Here is a 17,152-nt window from a genome sequence, read left to right as displayed (position 1 = left end):
ACATTTCATTTGCATCTCTTGCTTCCTAGAACTTATGACGTAGATTTTTTAGGCTAAGCACTTACTTCACATATGACTTTCTATTTAAGTCCAGTACTTACCTGGCACAAGTTATATTTTTCTTTTGTATAAGCCCAATATCTACCTGGCACAAGTTGCATTTTTCTTTTGTATAAGCCTAGTATCTACCTGACACAAGTTATATTTTTCTTTTGTATAAGCCTAGTATCTACCTGGCACAAGTTACATTTTTCTTTTGTATAAGCCCAGTATCTACCTGGCACAAGTTACATTTTTCTTTTGTATAAGCCCAGTATCTACCTGGAAAAAGTTATATTTTTCTTTTGTATAAGCCCAGTATCTACCTGGAAAAAGTTATATTTTTCTTTTGTATAAGCCCAGTATCTACCTGGCACAAATATTCGGTTGATACAGCACAAGCATTCGACCACTCCAGCATTAACATTCAATCCATCAACATTCAATCAATCCAGCACCAACATTTGATTGAATTGGCACCAACATTCAGTCGATACAACACAAGCATTTGACCACTCCATCATAATCATTTAGCATTAATATTCGGTTGATCAAGCACAAACATTCAACCATTTCAGCATAAGCATTCGGTCGATCCAGCACAAGCATTCGACCACTCCATCAAGCACAAATATTTGGTCGATACAGCATAAGCATTTGACCACTCCAGCATTAACATTCAGTCCATCAACATTCAATCAATCCAGCACCAACATTTGATTGAATTGGCACCAACATTCAGTCGATACATCACAAGCAGTCGACCACTCCATCACAACCATTTAGCATTAATATTCAGTTTATCAAGCACAAGCATTCAACCATTTCAGCATAAGAATTCGGTCGATCCAGCACAAGCATTCGACCACTCCATCAAGCACAAATATTCGGTTGATCAAGCACAAGCATTCAACTACTTCAGCATAAGCATTCGGTCGATCCAACACAAGCATTCGACCACTCCATCAAACATTGACATTCGGTTGATCAAGCACAAGCATTCAACCACTTCAGCATTAGCATTCGGTTGATCAAGCACAAGCATTCAACCCCTCCAACACAAGCATTCAACATTAACATTCGGTTGATCCAGCACTAGTACTTGATGATCCCACCACAACATTCTAGCATTTGACCGTTCAAGCAAAAGCATTGAATCTTTGATGGAACTACTTGGAGAAGGTTGATGTTCTTCAAGTGAATTGTCCAAGACCTTTGAAATTTTGAGGTAAAACTCTTCAATGAAGGAAGAACTTCGTTGAAGAAGCTTCAATGGAGGAGAAGCTTTGGATGTTGTTCGGCCACTCCAAGCTTGATGGAGAAGCTTAAGGAACCTTGCTCAAAGGTGAAGTTCCTTTGAGAGAAAAAAACCTAAGGAGAGTCTCCACGGTTTTGTGACTTAAGAGAAGAGAGAAATCTAAGAGTAAAATCTGAATTCATTCATCAAAAGTGAGGTAATAGGTCAAATTTACAAATATATAGGGAGAGGTAGCTTAGAGAGCAAGCTAACCTTAACGATGGTTTACTAGGAACCATGGTAAGGTTTAGCCTAACCGTCCATGGTTTCTAAAACTTGTAGGGCAAGCTAACCTTGACCATGGTTCACTTAAGAACCATGGTAAGGTCGGCCTAACCTTCCAAGGTTTAGAAACTTGGATGGAAAGCTTCTAAACTTGAAGAAGGAGACTTAGAAATCCTACCAAAGGTGAACAAGGATGCTAGGCGGCCAAGATTCTATTTGCTCACTTGATTTATTTCAAAAATATTTGATTTGGTTTAGTTAAGTTCATCATATGATGATGAGACCTAGCTAAATCAAATCTATGAAAAATTAGGAGCAAAATGAGTCTAATATGTAAAATTTTGCCTAGGCCAAGTTCTGGCCCAATTACTAGTCACACTCTCAAGCATTGCTAAATGCCACCCCTTTTTCCTACTGAAAAAATAGAAAATGAATGTATCAACAAGGGAGGTTAAATGAAGTTAAACTCTCCAAGTAACCCACCCTAAAATAAATATACAATCACTAATTAAAAGCAAGTAAAGTGTCTCACAAATACAAAGGCAAGATTAGACCTATACAAAAGAACTATGTACAAAATATACACAAATAGAACTAGGCCTTCTCTTCATGATAGAGTAGTCCAAGTGAAGAGTACCTTGGGCTTGAGAAGCCCACTAGTCTTCAAGAGGTCCAACTCTTCTTGTATTCTTTTAGCCATAGCTCTAGTGACTGGGCCCTTGACCCATGGTCTATCATCCCCTCCTCTTGAGAAGGAATTGTCCTCAAATTTGTAGGTTCATCTTCCTCATCATAACCTGCAAAAGGAATAAGATCACTAACATTAAAAGTGTTACTTACTCCATAATCACTGGGAAGATCTAACCTGTAGGCATTATTATTGATTCTTTGGAGGACCTGAAAGGGACCATCTCCTCTTGGATTGAGTTTAGACTTCCTTTGAGAAGGAAATCTTTCCTTTCTCAAATGAAGCCAAACCCAATCTCCTTCCTCAAAGATGAGGTTTTTCTTTCCTTTGCTTCTTTCTAAAGCAATTCTCTCATTTTGTTGTTGTATATGTATTTTAACCTTCTCATGTAATTTCTTCACAAATTCAGCCCTAAATACCCTTCTTTATGAAAATAATGAAAAGAATCTGGTAGGGTTATTAGGTCCAAAGGAGTAAGAGGGTTAAAACCATATACAACCTCAAAAGGTGAGATTTTGGTAGTCTTATGGACTACCCTATTATAAGAAAATTCAATATGGGGCAAGTACTCATCCTAAGACTTATGATTACCTTTAAGGACTGCCCTTAACATTGTAGATTGGGATCTATTAACTACTTCTATTTGCCCATCAGTTTGGGGATGACAAGTAGTAGAGAAAAGTAGTTTAGTTCCTAGCCTACTCCAAAGAGTTTTCTAGAAATGGCTAAGGAACTTAGTGTCCCTATTTGAAACAATGGTTTTGGGTAGACCATGAAGTCTAACCACTTCCTTGAAGAAGAGTCTTGCTATATTGCTTACATCATCTATTTTGTGACAGGGTATAAAATGGGCCATTTTACTAAATCTGTCCACTATCACAAAAATAGAATCCATGCCTCTTTGGGTCTTGGGCAAGCCCAAAATAAAATCTATACGGATATCAACCCATGGAGAGTTAGCAACTGGCAAGGGTGTATAGGAGCCATGAGACATTACTTTAGACTTTTCTTGTAAACAAGCTATACATCTAGAGCAAAACTTCTCAACATCCCTTCTCATATGGGGCCAAAAGAATTTTTCCTTTAAGAAACTTAGAGTCTTTTCAACTCCAAAATGCCCCATGAGACCACCCTCATGACTTTCTTTAACAAGGAGTTTTCTAATAGATCCTTGGGGTAAACATATTCTTCCTTCTTTATACAAGTACCCTTCATAAATATAGAAACCTCCTTGAGGCTTTGCCAAGCATTGGGTATAATTTTCATTAAACTCGAGATCATTAGAATACAATTCCTTAATGTGATCAAATACCAAGATTTGAGATCCAAGGGAGACTAACAAAGTGTGTTTCCTAGAAAGGGCATCAGCCACAACATTATTTTTCCCTTTCTTGTATTTGATCACATATGAGAATTGTTCCAAGAATTCTACCCATTTAGCATGCCTTTTATTTAATTTTCCTTGGCCCCTCAAATATTTAAGTGACTCATGGTCACTATGAATGACAAACTCTTTGGGAATAAGATAGTGTTCCCAAGTTTGAAGGGCCCTAACCAAAGCATAGAGCTCTTTGTCATAGGTAGGATAGTTAAGGGAGACACCTTTGAGTTTTTCACTAAAATAAGTAATTGGGTGCCCACCCTGTAACAAAACCACCCTATGCCAACTCCAGAGGCATCACATTCTAGCTCAAAAGTTCTTGAAAAATCGGGTAGAGCTAGAAGTGGTGCATGGGTAAGCTTATCCTTTAAGGTTAGAAAGGCTTTCTCTTGTTGCTCTCCCCAAATGAATTCTACATTTTTCTTCACTAGCTCATTCAATGGGGAGGCAAGTGTGGAGAAATTAGGAACAAACCTTCTATAGAAGCTTGCCAAACCATGGAAGCTCCTAATATCTCCAACACTTTTAGGGGTAGGCCACTCTTGGATGGCCTTGATTTTCTCGGGGTCCACATGAACCCCTTTTTTTATTAATAATAAAACCTAAGAATATGACACTATCTACACAAAAAGTACATTTTTCTAAGTTTCCAAAGAGTTGGTTTTTCCTAAGTATATGAAAGACTTGCCTTAAGTGTCCTAGATGATCACTTAGGCACCTACTATATATAAGAATTTCATCAAAATAAACTACAACAAACTTACCTATACAATCCCTAAGGACATGATTCATGAGACGCATGAATGTACTAGGGGCATTGGTGAGCCCAAAGGGCATCACTAGCCACTCATATAATCCAAACTTGGTCTTGAAAGTGGTTTTCCATTCATCTCCTTCTTTGATTCTAATTTGATTATATCCGCTTTTAAGATCAACTTTAGAAAATATGATGGCTCCATGAAGCTCATCTAGCATGTCATCAAGCCTAGGGATGGGATGTCTATATTTAGCAGTTATGTTGTTGATGACCCTACTGTCACAACACATTTTCCATTTCCCATCTTTTTTAGGGACCAACAACACAGGTACAACACAAGGACTTAAGCTCTTTCGAACCCATCCCTTCTCCAACAACTCTTGGACTTGAGACTCTATTTCTTTAGTCTCTTGGGGGTTGGTCCTATAGGCAGGCCTATTGGGTAGGCTAGCCCCAGGCACCAAATCAATTTGATGTTCTATTCCTCTTAAAGGAGGAAGGCCCATTGGACCCTCGGGAGGAAATAGATCATCAAATTCCTTTAAAAGAATTTTTACCCCTTTAGGTAAAGTCTCATGTCCACTAGATGTGGCAATGCAAGTGAGAGTTCCTTTGCAAAGAAGGATATAAGAGGGTTGTTGAATCAAGAGGGTTTGTTTAGAAATTTCTTTTTCTTGAGTAATAACCTCTAGGGAGGGAACTCTTTTCTCCCTAGATTCCTCTTTATCCTTAGGTTTCATGGACTTTTTTCTCTCTCTTTTCTTCTCTTTTTTTAAACCTTTTCTCACTCTCTTTTTTGAGTTTCATTTGTGCTTGATCCTCAGCCACCTGTTTAGGAGAAAGAGGATGAAGCACAAATTTCTTTTCTCTATGAGTAAAAGTGATCTCGTTAGTAAGGCCATTATGTATGGTTTTCTTATCAAATTGCCATGGCCTTCCTAATAAGATATGACAAGCTTCCATTGGTACTACATCACATAACACCTCATCTTCATAATTCCCAATGGAAAGCTTGACCTTACTTGTTGGTCAACTGCTAGGTCACCATCCTCATTAAGCCAATGTAGTTGATAAGGTTTAGGATGGGGACTAGTAGTTAAATCCAACTTTTCAACCAGCCTAGTGCTACAATAGTTGCACCATGAGCCACTATCAACAATAAGAGAACATGCATTGTTTAAAACTTTGTATCTAGTATGAAAAATATTCTCCCTTTGTGATAGAGTACCACTAGGTTGGTTGTTGAGGAGTCTCATAATCATTAAGAGCTCCCCTTCATAGGGAAAAATAGACTCCATATTTTCCTCTTCATCACTTGCTTCTTCCTCACTATTACTAAAGGAAGTAGTAGCCTCATCTTAGCTACTATAAATGTCATGTTCCCTCATGATCATCACTTTCTTTGTGGGACATTGGGAGGCAATGTGGCCTCTCCCTAGACACTTAAAGCATTTAATATCACTAGTCCTAGAACTAGTGTGTGAAGTGACTTTCCCCTTTCCTTTGTCTTTTTCTATAGCTACTCTTAGAGAGTTCAAAATTTTTCTTTTTATTAAAAGGTTTTCCCTCCCTCTTAGAGTCTTTCTTTAGAGATGAAGAGTGGGAGCTATATCTTTTGTAAGAAGATTTTCTCATTCTTTGTTATTCTACCCTTACAAAAAGTTGGACCAATTCATTTAGGTCCCTGTAGGGTAGTAGCTCCACTTGGTCTCTTATCTCTAAATTAAGACCACTTAAGAATCTAGCTACAATTGTAGCTTCCTCTTCCCTTATACAAGCCCTCATCATGTAAAGCTCCATTTGTTGCCTGTACTGTTCTACAGACATATCCCTTTGTTGGAGCCTTTGGAGCTTATTCATAAGCTCCCTTCCATAATAGGTGGGAATGTGCCTCCTTCTCATTGCACTTTTAAGATCATTCTAATATTGAATTAGAGGATCATTATGGAGGCGTCTCTCTCTCTCTAGAGTGGTCCACCAATACATGGCATGCCCTTGGAAGCTAAAGGTAGCCAGAGGGACTTTCCTCTCTTCACTTACCTTATGGCAAGCAAAGAGTTGCTCAACTTTCATCTCCCAATCTAAATATGACTCCACATCATCCTTTTCAAAGAATTGTGGGAGGTCAACTTTGACTTCCCTAGGCCTTATGGTCCTTATAGGTGGAGGTTGGTAGTGATCCCCTTGATTTATGCTTTCATTAGGGGATGTATATTGGGAATGTGAGCTCTTACTCTTTTTCCTATGTTTCTTCATATCTTCTTTCAACTTTTCTTCTTCTTGCCTAAGAATTCTCAATTCTTCCTCAAGATAAGCAAGTTGGCCTTCTCTTTCAATTTTATCTCTTTCTCTTTGAATAGCCTCTTGCTTTTTCCATAGTTTAAGTGATTTGAGCTCTTTTGTAATGTATGAAAGACTTTTTGGAGAGCCATCACTTTCACTATGGGAGGAATCCTGAGACATTTTTTGACAAAAAGGTTTTTCACACAAAAATAGTTTTTAAGAAAATAGTATTTTTGGAAGTGCTTAGACTTGGCACTTAGAGGTCTAAGAGTACAAATTGAACTTTGGAGGGAGGTGAGCTACTAAAAAGACACTTAATAACCAAGCCTCTTCAAGTAAAAATCTCTAAACCCCCTTGTACGTTTGCCTTGCACAAAGAAATTTTCAAAAAAATATTTTTCAAAGAAAAATAACAAGCAAGTGCCTACAGTGTACAATTATTCAATGCTTGAAAACATAAAGTGCTTGAAAATATAAATGGCAACAAAACATAAATTGCTTGAAAACTTAAATTGCTGAAAACATAAATTGTTTAAAACATAAATTGCATGAAAACCTAAATTGCAAGAAAACTTAAAGACAAGAAAACATAAACTAGGCGTTGAAAGCAATTAAACCTAGGTGAGAGCTTGGAAAGCACCAAAGACTTCCAAGGACCCTCTCACAAGTACTAAACGGTTTTACTACTTGGAACACCTAAGGAGAGATGGAGATACACCAAAGGCACTCCAAGACACTCCTTAATATAGGCCTTGTATAAAAATGGAGAATTAAAAAGTTACAAGAAAATGAAATGCAAATTTACACCAAATGAAATGCAAATTCACACTCAAATGAAATGTAAATTCACACAAAATGAAATGTAAATTCACAATCAAATGAAATTAGTGGCTTCACTTACTTTCAAAGAAAACAAAATCAGCCACTAACTAGAGACAAATTTAGAGACGGATTTTGTAAGGAAAATTGGTTTTGAGACAAAATTTTCTGCACTAAATTAGTCTCTAAAGTTCACAAAAAAATTTCTAAAAACTTGTTGCTTCTTTTCTTCCAATTCCAGCCACCAATGTTGCTGCCTTCTCAAGTGTATCAATCCACTTTTTAGAAGTAGCCTTGATATTGGATACTTCTAGGTGTTTAGAAACTCCAAGCCATAAGTCCAATGGAGAACAAACTCTAGGTCACCACCAAAAGCCTTCAATTTGACTTCCTTTGAGCTTGGCCTTCTACAGCTTCAAAGAGCACTCAACACACATCCATTGCTGGAATATTAAGACTAAAACTGAAAAGGAACAATTAAAAGTGGCTACACCAATTGGTGGAAGTAGATGAGACAAGACTAGAAAGAAATCCAAGAAAGACAAACAACAAATAAAGCACAATTTGAAAAGCTAGCACACAAAAGGAAACCTAACAATGGCACTAGAATAGATCACAAAATAAAATCTAAGATTATAAAATAAAATAAGACTCAAAAGATTGTATATCTGGCTGGACAGAAAATTGAAGACAAGGCACACAAAATTTTACCAAACCGAGAGCACTATTTTGCTAAAATTTTCACTCCTTGGCTTTTTCTTGTGTTCTTTTCTTTTGTTTTCTTTTGTGATTTCTTCTGTTCTTTCTTTTTCTTTATTAAACAGGAGTTTAATGCCTTTTAATCAGGTATAGGTCTCGGTCTTAAACTAATAAAACTGCTGCCAAAATATTTTCACAAAACATGAGGTGCTCACATGCATAATCCAACTAGTGCTTCTTAATTTTGTAGTATTTTTAGGTCAAATTTTAGGCACTATTTTCTTTTGTTTTTCTCATGCATTAAGAAAACATACACCTCTGTTTTGTCTTTGTTTTAATGCTTTAAAAATTGATATAAGTTTCAGCCACACACAAGACTCAAAGAAACCTAATAGGAATTAGTGTTTAATAATTTTGTTTTTGACAAAACTTTTGACAAGACATAAAGGAAACCTAACTCTATGAAATTTGCTAGAACTAATAGCAAACCATGAAATCAATCATATAAAGCAAAAGAACATTTAAGTAGGTACAGATTTATAAAGAAAAAGACGCACCACACAATGATTCACAAATTAACAACACAAAAAATTAGGTCAAATAAGTTAGTCTAGGAATTTTCAACATGTAAAAGGACTACACATGACTTCTATGACAAAACAAGTGATTCAAAAACAAAAAAAATGCTAAATGAATATTGTCCAATCACGAACACATGTTATAGAATGGAGAAGACTCATTCAAAAATAAAAACGCACAAGTTTAGGAGAACCTAGGCGCACACAACACAATTGATTCAAGAAGAATTAGGAACAAGCAAACATGAATCAATTAATTCATATAAGACATATAGGATCTATCAAAATGTGTATTAGACTTAGACCCATACAAAAAACACAAATGTAGACATAGACAAGGAAGGAACAACACAGATTCAATGAAAAAGGATTAGAAACACATAACCTCAAGAGCACTAGCCTCTGATACCAAAAATGATGGAGCTACTTGGAGAAGGTTGATGTTCTTCAAGTGAACTGTCCAAGACCTTTGAACTCTTGAGGTAAAACTCTTCAATGAAGGAAGAACTCCGTTGAAGAAGCTTCAATGGAGGAGAAGCTTTGGATGCTGTTCAGCCACTCCAAGCTTGATGGAGAAGCTTAAGGAACCTTGCTCAAAGGTGAAGTTCCTTTGAGAGAAAAAAACCTAAGGAGAGTCTCCACGGTTTTGTGACTTAAGAGAAGAGAGAATTCTAAGAGTAAAATCTGAATTCATTCATCAAAAGTGAGGTAATAGGTCAAATTTACAAATATATAGGGAGAGGTAGCTTAGAGAGCAAGCTAACCTTAACGATGGTTCACTAGGAACCATGGTAAGGTTTAGCCTAACCGTCCATGGTTTCTAAAACTTGTAGGGCAAGCTAACCTTGACCATGGTTCACTTAAGAACCATGGTAAGGTCAGCCTAACCTTCCAAGGTTTAGAAACTTGGATGGCAAGCTTCTAAACTTGAAGAAGGAGACTTAAAAATCTGGCCAAAGGTGAACAAGGATGCTAGGCGACCAAGATTCTATTTGCTCACTTGATTTATTTCAAAAATATTTGATTTGGTTTAGTTAGGATCATCATATGATGATGAGACCTAGCTAAATCAAATCTATGAAAAATTAGGAGCAAAATGAGTCTAATATGTAAAATTTTTCCTAGGCCTAGTTCTGGCCCAATTACTAGTCACAACCTCAAGCATTGCTAAATGCCACCCCTTTTTCCTTACTAAAAAAATAGAAAATGAATGTATCAACAAGGGAGGTTAAATGTAGTTAAACTCTCCAAGTAACCCACCCTAAAATCAATATACAATCACTAATTAAAAGTAAAGTGCCTCACAAATACAAAGGAAAAATTAGACCTATACAAAAGAACTATGTACAAAATATACACAAATAAAACTAGGCCTTCTCTTCATGATGGAGTAGTCCAAGTGAAGAGTACCTTGGGCTTGAGAAGCCCACTAGTCTTCAAGAGATCCAACTCTTCTTGTATTCTTCTAGCCATAGCTCTAGTGAATGGGCCCTTGGCCCATAGTCTATCAATCTTTCGAGAACTTACTCCATCAACAATAGGAGCTATGTCTTGGGTAGCTGGATAAAATTAATTCACATCTTTATTTATTTCTTATCACAAATGATCTAAATTACCTTATTTAGATTATTTAATAAGAAATAAATAAAGAGGGGCAACTGTGAATAATCAATTTTATCCGGACTCACAAAAACAATGAAATGGACATCTACTATGAAGAGGAGGAGCTCCCAAAGTATGGAGGCAACACCATATGACAACAAGAAAGTTTGAAGCAAAAAAAAAATTGTTTAAGTAGCCCAGAATGGGTCGTTCCAAACTCGGAACGGACCGTTCCAAGTTACAAAAAAGAACAACAACCCTAATTGAGAACGGTTTGTTCCAAAATGGGAACGGATTGTTCCAAGTCAATGAAAAGACCCAAAATCCTAATGTGGAACAGGTTGTTCCAAATTTAGAACGGGTAGTTTCAATTTTAGAAGGGATCGTTCCGAATTTAGAAGGGGTCGTTCCAGGTACTAAATTAACACAAAACAGCCATATCCAGAATGGGTTGTTCTGATTTTGGAACGAGCCGTTCTGGTAACTTCTGACGTCTATAAATAGATGACTTGGGCACAGTTTTTGGGGCCAGAAAATTTCGTCCAAGACTCCTTAGAGCTTGAAATTTCTCTTTCTCTCTCCTCTGTATTTCTTGAGATTTTGTGAGGCATCTGTGTAGTGTGAAAGGTAGCCAAAAAGCACCTCATCTTTCAAGATTCAACGGTATCATATTCTTTTCTTGACTTTTTTTTTTAAATTTTATTTATTATTATTTATTTTATTTTATTTCATTTTTTTGTTGAAAATAATTGCATGTACATAGTGAATATGATTTGTTATCTTCAAAGTCATCGTTTAGAAAGTATTTAATATACAACAAATAACAACGTCGATTGACTAACATTTTTATCTTCGACGTTACTTGATTTTAAGGGTTTAATGATTAGCCATTTGCTAACTTAAATTCTTAAACCAGTTCCTCTTTTTTTTTATAAAAAAAGGCAAATAAATAAAAAAGGTTTATTCCATATATAAATTATCTTCTTGTGTGCAACGATTTATGATGTTAATTGAGTAGCGTTTCTACCTTTAATATCATGTAAATCTTAAAAGCTTATAGAATAGTCATTTGCTATCCTAAACTTTTATGCACAAGACAAATTAAAATATATCATTTTATGAAAATAAAAATGATTATCAATAACATTAATCGAATAGCAATTCTATCTTTAATGTTATTGCTAGGGTTTATTGATTAGCCATTTGCTAACCCAAATCCCTTTTATAATAGAAATACAAAAGAAACATTTCTCACATTTAAAAAAAAATAAAATATATACATATATACATCTTTGAGGAGTAAATTAAATATTTATAAATTTATATAATTTTGCGCAATTAATTAAAGCTACTGTTTTTACAGGCGTCATAGGGTGTTAATACCTTCATTACACGTAATTGACTCCCGAACCCAATTTCAATTTTAAAAGATTATCTTTTAAAGGATTTTCCAATGTTTTTCCCTTAAAATAAATATTGGTGGCGGCTCCATTGAAAAAAATGTTACTGTCATCCCGTCGTGATCTCGGTTACGATAGTCACCTAACGACGAGCTTCAAAGGAGTTTGGTTGCCTAGCGAGGTAAAGCTTAGTGGCTTGAAGAACCACAAAGAAGTTTTCTCGTTAAGTAAGAATAGCCTGCCCAACAACAAGCTCTATAAGGGTTTGATCACCCATCGAAACCCCTATTTTGGGACATCGTGTATTAAATGTATCTATATGAGTTTTTTTTAGGCAAGTATGTTGATAATTGACCCCTTGTTTGGAGTGTACTGGAATACGTTACTTTAAGATGAGTAAATCTTGTTGTAATATGAGTTGTATAATGTTGATATATGATGCGTTGATAAATGCATGATTCATGTTATTGAGTTGTAAAGTTGAACTTAGGACCAAAGGAGGATGAGTTATTTTTATGAAGTTGAAAGATCCTATTGTGAGGATCTGTATTGCGGTGCTTTTTGAGCACAAAAGATGAAAACCCTTCAAAGAGAGAGTTGACTCTTAAAGGGGAAAGTTTTTTTTGAAAATTGTTTCCTCTAGGTTCTTAGTTAATACAATGAGGGCTAGGTTGAGCCATATTACTTATAATGTGACCAATAAGGTAAGGCATAAGATTGGGGGCCAAAATTAATAACCAAGTATTGGATGGGTGAGTGGTAGCGAGAGGATAAGCAACGAACTAATTCCACATTGAGACTTGTATGTCAATGTTGTAACGGGCTCATACCCGTTGTTTTATACCTGATGGTGGTACTAAACTTTCCTAGTTTAAATGGCGATATTTGAGAAACTTTCTTTGTGTTGTTATTTGCTTTTAACCCAAGCCTAAGTTGTTTCAAGCAAAATAAGAAAGGTCACCTAAGTTTTTGGTTTGGTAGGATTAAACCATTTAAAGTGTTCACATATATTGTAAGAGATCTCTTAGTTGAAATTTGTGACGACGTATAAGATTGTTGAGTTGGTGTTGTGTTGTTAAGTTGTTTACAAAGATGTAAAATTGTTTGGTTGATCAAGTTGTATATAAAGTTGTTGAATTAATTATCTATTTTGTTTGAAGTTGAATTGTTGTTGTTGTTGCTTAGTTGAAGTTGATAATGATAATATAGTTAGCTAATATTGCTTTCTATCTCATATGTTGAATCTTTTTACATAAGCTTACCCTTACTTTTTCATTTGTTGGACTGCTATGATCATATTTGGTATGAAAGCAGGTTAGGATTAGGCTAGAGGGCAAACACGTTGGTTGAACATACAGGAGATGGTGTTTTGTAGTGCTATTATGATATAGTTGTGTATAAGATTTTATGTTTCTAGTACTGATATTTGTATATATATGTACTTGGATTGTTGTAACCTTATAAAGGGTTTTATGTTTTTAATTGATATTAGCATGAACTATTTTATGTTTTCTAATATTCAGGTATATTTGTACATGTTAATCCTAAGTTATTTGATGTTTATGTTTTTTTGTTGCATTATAGTAAAACTTTATTAAGTATAGTGACATGTCCAATCGTTATAAGATAGATTATTTAAAAATTAAATATGTAACGACCCGCCACGGTCTCTACACTTAGTGGAATCGTACTACTACTAGACTAAAAGGAATATTAAATGTGACAACTCATACATACAAGGTATATAAAATATAATAATAACTAAGTTTTCTAAAAACAAATTATAACACTATATATATGTACAGTCATCCAAAATAATATTCCCTAGTACCGGTCAAACACAACAACAGTTATCCTAGCAGGTAACTCTAACATTAGGACAAAACTCCTCGTCTGGCAGCGGACCTCAACTCCAAGCTATCCCTAATCTGCTCCCATACAAAGTATGATTATCGCAGTCCATCCACATGGAAAACAGAAGGGAAAGCTAGAGTTTAATAAACAACCATACAAGTATAGAATAATAATCTATACTACACATTCATTCAATCATGTTCATAGAGCCACATCATACACTCTATCCAAATCTACTCATGCATAACATGCAACACACGAATCATGAAGTCAAACATCATACACTTCATCATCTTAACAATCATGCAATACATGCAACTCATGACAGATATCAATGCATATCAATCATCTAATGCGTCGTCACGCATACACCTAGGACATCTCCCTAACAGTAGAGCATTGTAAGTGACATCTCAATCCTACTGAAACCACCCTAACCGTTTTCATGCCCAATGCGCCCGCTCGGTCACAACTAAATAGGATAAAAATCCTCACTCGGGTTTACTCGGATGATGTCACTTACACAATTAGAAGTCCGGATCCACCGTCAGGTATAACACAGCTGGGTACAGGCTTACCACGACCTTGGCATGCATTACCAAGTCACTTGTGGAGTTCGCCCACCGACTATCCGCAAGGATCCACGCACCTTCCCTAGTACTTGGTTAAGGGAATAACCCTCGACCTTATACTCTGCTCCAACACTAGCTAAGGACTTAGAGGAGACTCACCCAAACCAGTGGCCTATCTGAGCACCCTCTCACCCAAATCCAGTGGCCTATCCAAGCACCACTCTTAAGAGACTCTATGTGAGCCCTTCTAGTTCGAAAACATTTTCCCTTTCCTCAAGTCCTAGGCTAGACTCACGCCATAAGGCATCACATGCAATAATGTATCACACATCATACATGGTCTACCCACCATCATGATCAATAACCATACTCATGCCATAAGGCATCACATGCAATAATGCATCATACATCATACATGGTCTACCCACCATCATGATCAATAATCATACTCATATGAACATATATACATGTCATATCATATTTAAACATTCATATATATCATTACCAAGCATACATATGAATCACACCTCACCATACACCATATATCATACATACATGATCTAAAACTTCAATTTAAACATGCATGAGCATCAATTTCAATCCAAAAACATCAAACCCACTAACGCCCGGCGCAACCAAATCACGCCCGGCCTAACATCCAACCCGAGAGCCCTAAGCTCTTCCACGCCCGACGCGCTTAAACTGCGTCTCGCCTAAACCTAGTCAGAGAGTTCAAAAACTCATCCAAACTAGCAAATCCAACAACATGCAAACACAAAAACACAATGCACAGGCTCTATACAACTCAAAAACAAGTTCAAAATCAACATGCACTCATCCGATGCATCAAAATCATCAAAACTCCAATTTTCCCAAAAACCCCAAAATGAACGATTTCTCCAATCCAACCATGGATTCTCAACATTCATGCATCAATTGAGTTTCTAAACTCACATGCAACCTAAACAACAAACATTCTAGCTTCTCTCACCTGAAAATTGGCTCAAAATGGCCAAGAACTAAGAAGAAGTAGAATTCTCTTTCGAAGCTCAACCCGGAAACTTCAATCTTCCACAAGCAAGCTTCCTAGGCCGAATTCCAAGAGAAGATAGAAGAGATTAGCGATCTAGAGGAGAAGAAGAATCATACAGAGAAATTTGGGAGAGAAAGGAGCTCACAGACCCAAAGTCATTCTCTCTAAAAAACCTCTCTCTAAGTTCCCCTTCTCTTCTCCTCAATTGTGTGTATGTCGCCTATTTATAGAAGTCTGGAGTGGCCAGAACGGCCTGTTTCGAATCCGGAACGGCCTGTTCTAGACTCAAACGTCATGTAAAAAATTCACATCTACAACTTTAAATTTATAAATTTGTCTTTGAAACGAAAGAGAAGAAGAACGTTAATAATTAAAAAAAGAAGAAGATAAAAACTTAAATTAACCTAAATGTTTAAACATTTAAAATCGATTCTATTGAATCAATTCAATATATATTACTTACGAAATCGGTTATAATCGGAATCAATTTTGTAAGTATTTTTAAAAATGATTAAAAAATAATCAATTTTAAAAGAGATAATATTATTTTAAAAAATATCACTTTCTTTCATGTTTTAACCAATTTTAAACTATGATGTGGTATGTATATTTTTCACTAATGCAACTTTTGAAATGAAATAAATAATTTGTCGACAAATGCCATACCCTTATTGAATAAAGATCGACGTGAAATTGGATATGAAATGCACGTGCATAAGAAAATTCTCTGTCAAAGGATGTTCTGGTTTTGGCTCGTGATAGTTGAAAGTATAAAAGTCAGCCATTAATGAAATGCCTTGAGAAAAAAATGTCATCGATATACCAAATCCAAATGTATAAGTCGGCCATGAGGTGCTATGGAAAGTTGGCAACTCGATTTTGTTTTTACCTTTTATTTCCACTCCTCTTCCTACCTTCCAGAAATAAGAAATAAACATGTTTTAAAAATAAATTTAAATATATTTTTAGTTATTTGACTTAAAGATAAATTTGTTTTTATCACTTAAATTTAAAATTATTATTTTTAATTTTTATAATTTTTAAAAATATTATTTGTCTCTCCCTGGTTACCCAATAATATATCTAGAGATGACAATAAATAGGATCTGAATAGGATCTTATAGTACCTATCTTTATATTTGTATTTAAAAATAATATTTGTACTCAGTCCCATACCTGTGCAATTTAATCTTCATTCGTAGCTGCTGGTTACCTGTGTACCCATATCCACAGTCGTGACCTGCATTTCAATAAAAAAAAATGTTTCACATAATATTAAAGTCTTTAACATTACATAATTCTAACATAAGAATTCTTATAAATAAATATTACAAAACATTCAACATCATAATCACGTGTTAACAATACTGAGACCTATAAAAAAATTGTACAAAAATTAATTAGATTAAAATTATAGATTAAATTATATACTATGAATTTCAAAAAATAAATATGTAGACATTTGACCTTATTATCGAAATCAATTTCTCCATATCTTTTCAAATGTTTTTCTTCTAATAAGTTTACGTATTGTTTTGGTCCAGAAATACCAATATGAACTATATGACAAGAAAATGAATTATTAGATAATTTAAATTAATAATTAAAATCAATAATAAAATATAAAATAACTCTTATCAAATAAACAAAGTTTAATTATTTATTATCTTATTATTCGTGTTTCAACCAACTTTACACATAAGTGTCTCTAGAGTAAATTCATGGAGCTTAAAATAATGAGGAATGAAAAATCTATCTAACACTAGTAGAAAAAGGATAATTTACGTCACTGTATTCTCGTCGGACAAAGAAAAATCCAACGTTAAAAAAACGCGGTGGCATTTTTGTAATTATAATCAAGTTTTTTACGTCAGACCTCATAGGGCCGACGTAAAAAAGAAAATCTACATCGGATATAGGTTGTG

The sequence above is a fragment of the Cajanus cajan genome, chromosome 2 (genome assembly GCF_000230855.2).
Source record: "Cajanus cajan strain Asha chromosome 2, NIPB_CcT2T_4, whole genome shotgun sequence".
In the NCBI taxonomy this organism is placed as follows: Eukaryota; Viridiplantae; Streptophyta; class Magnoliopsida; order Fabales; family Fabaceae; genus Cajanus; species Cajanus cajan.
This window is presented reverse-complemented; position numbering follows the sequence as displayed.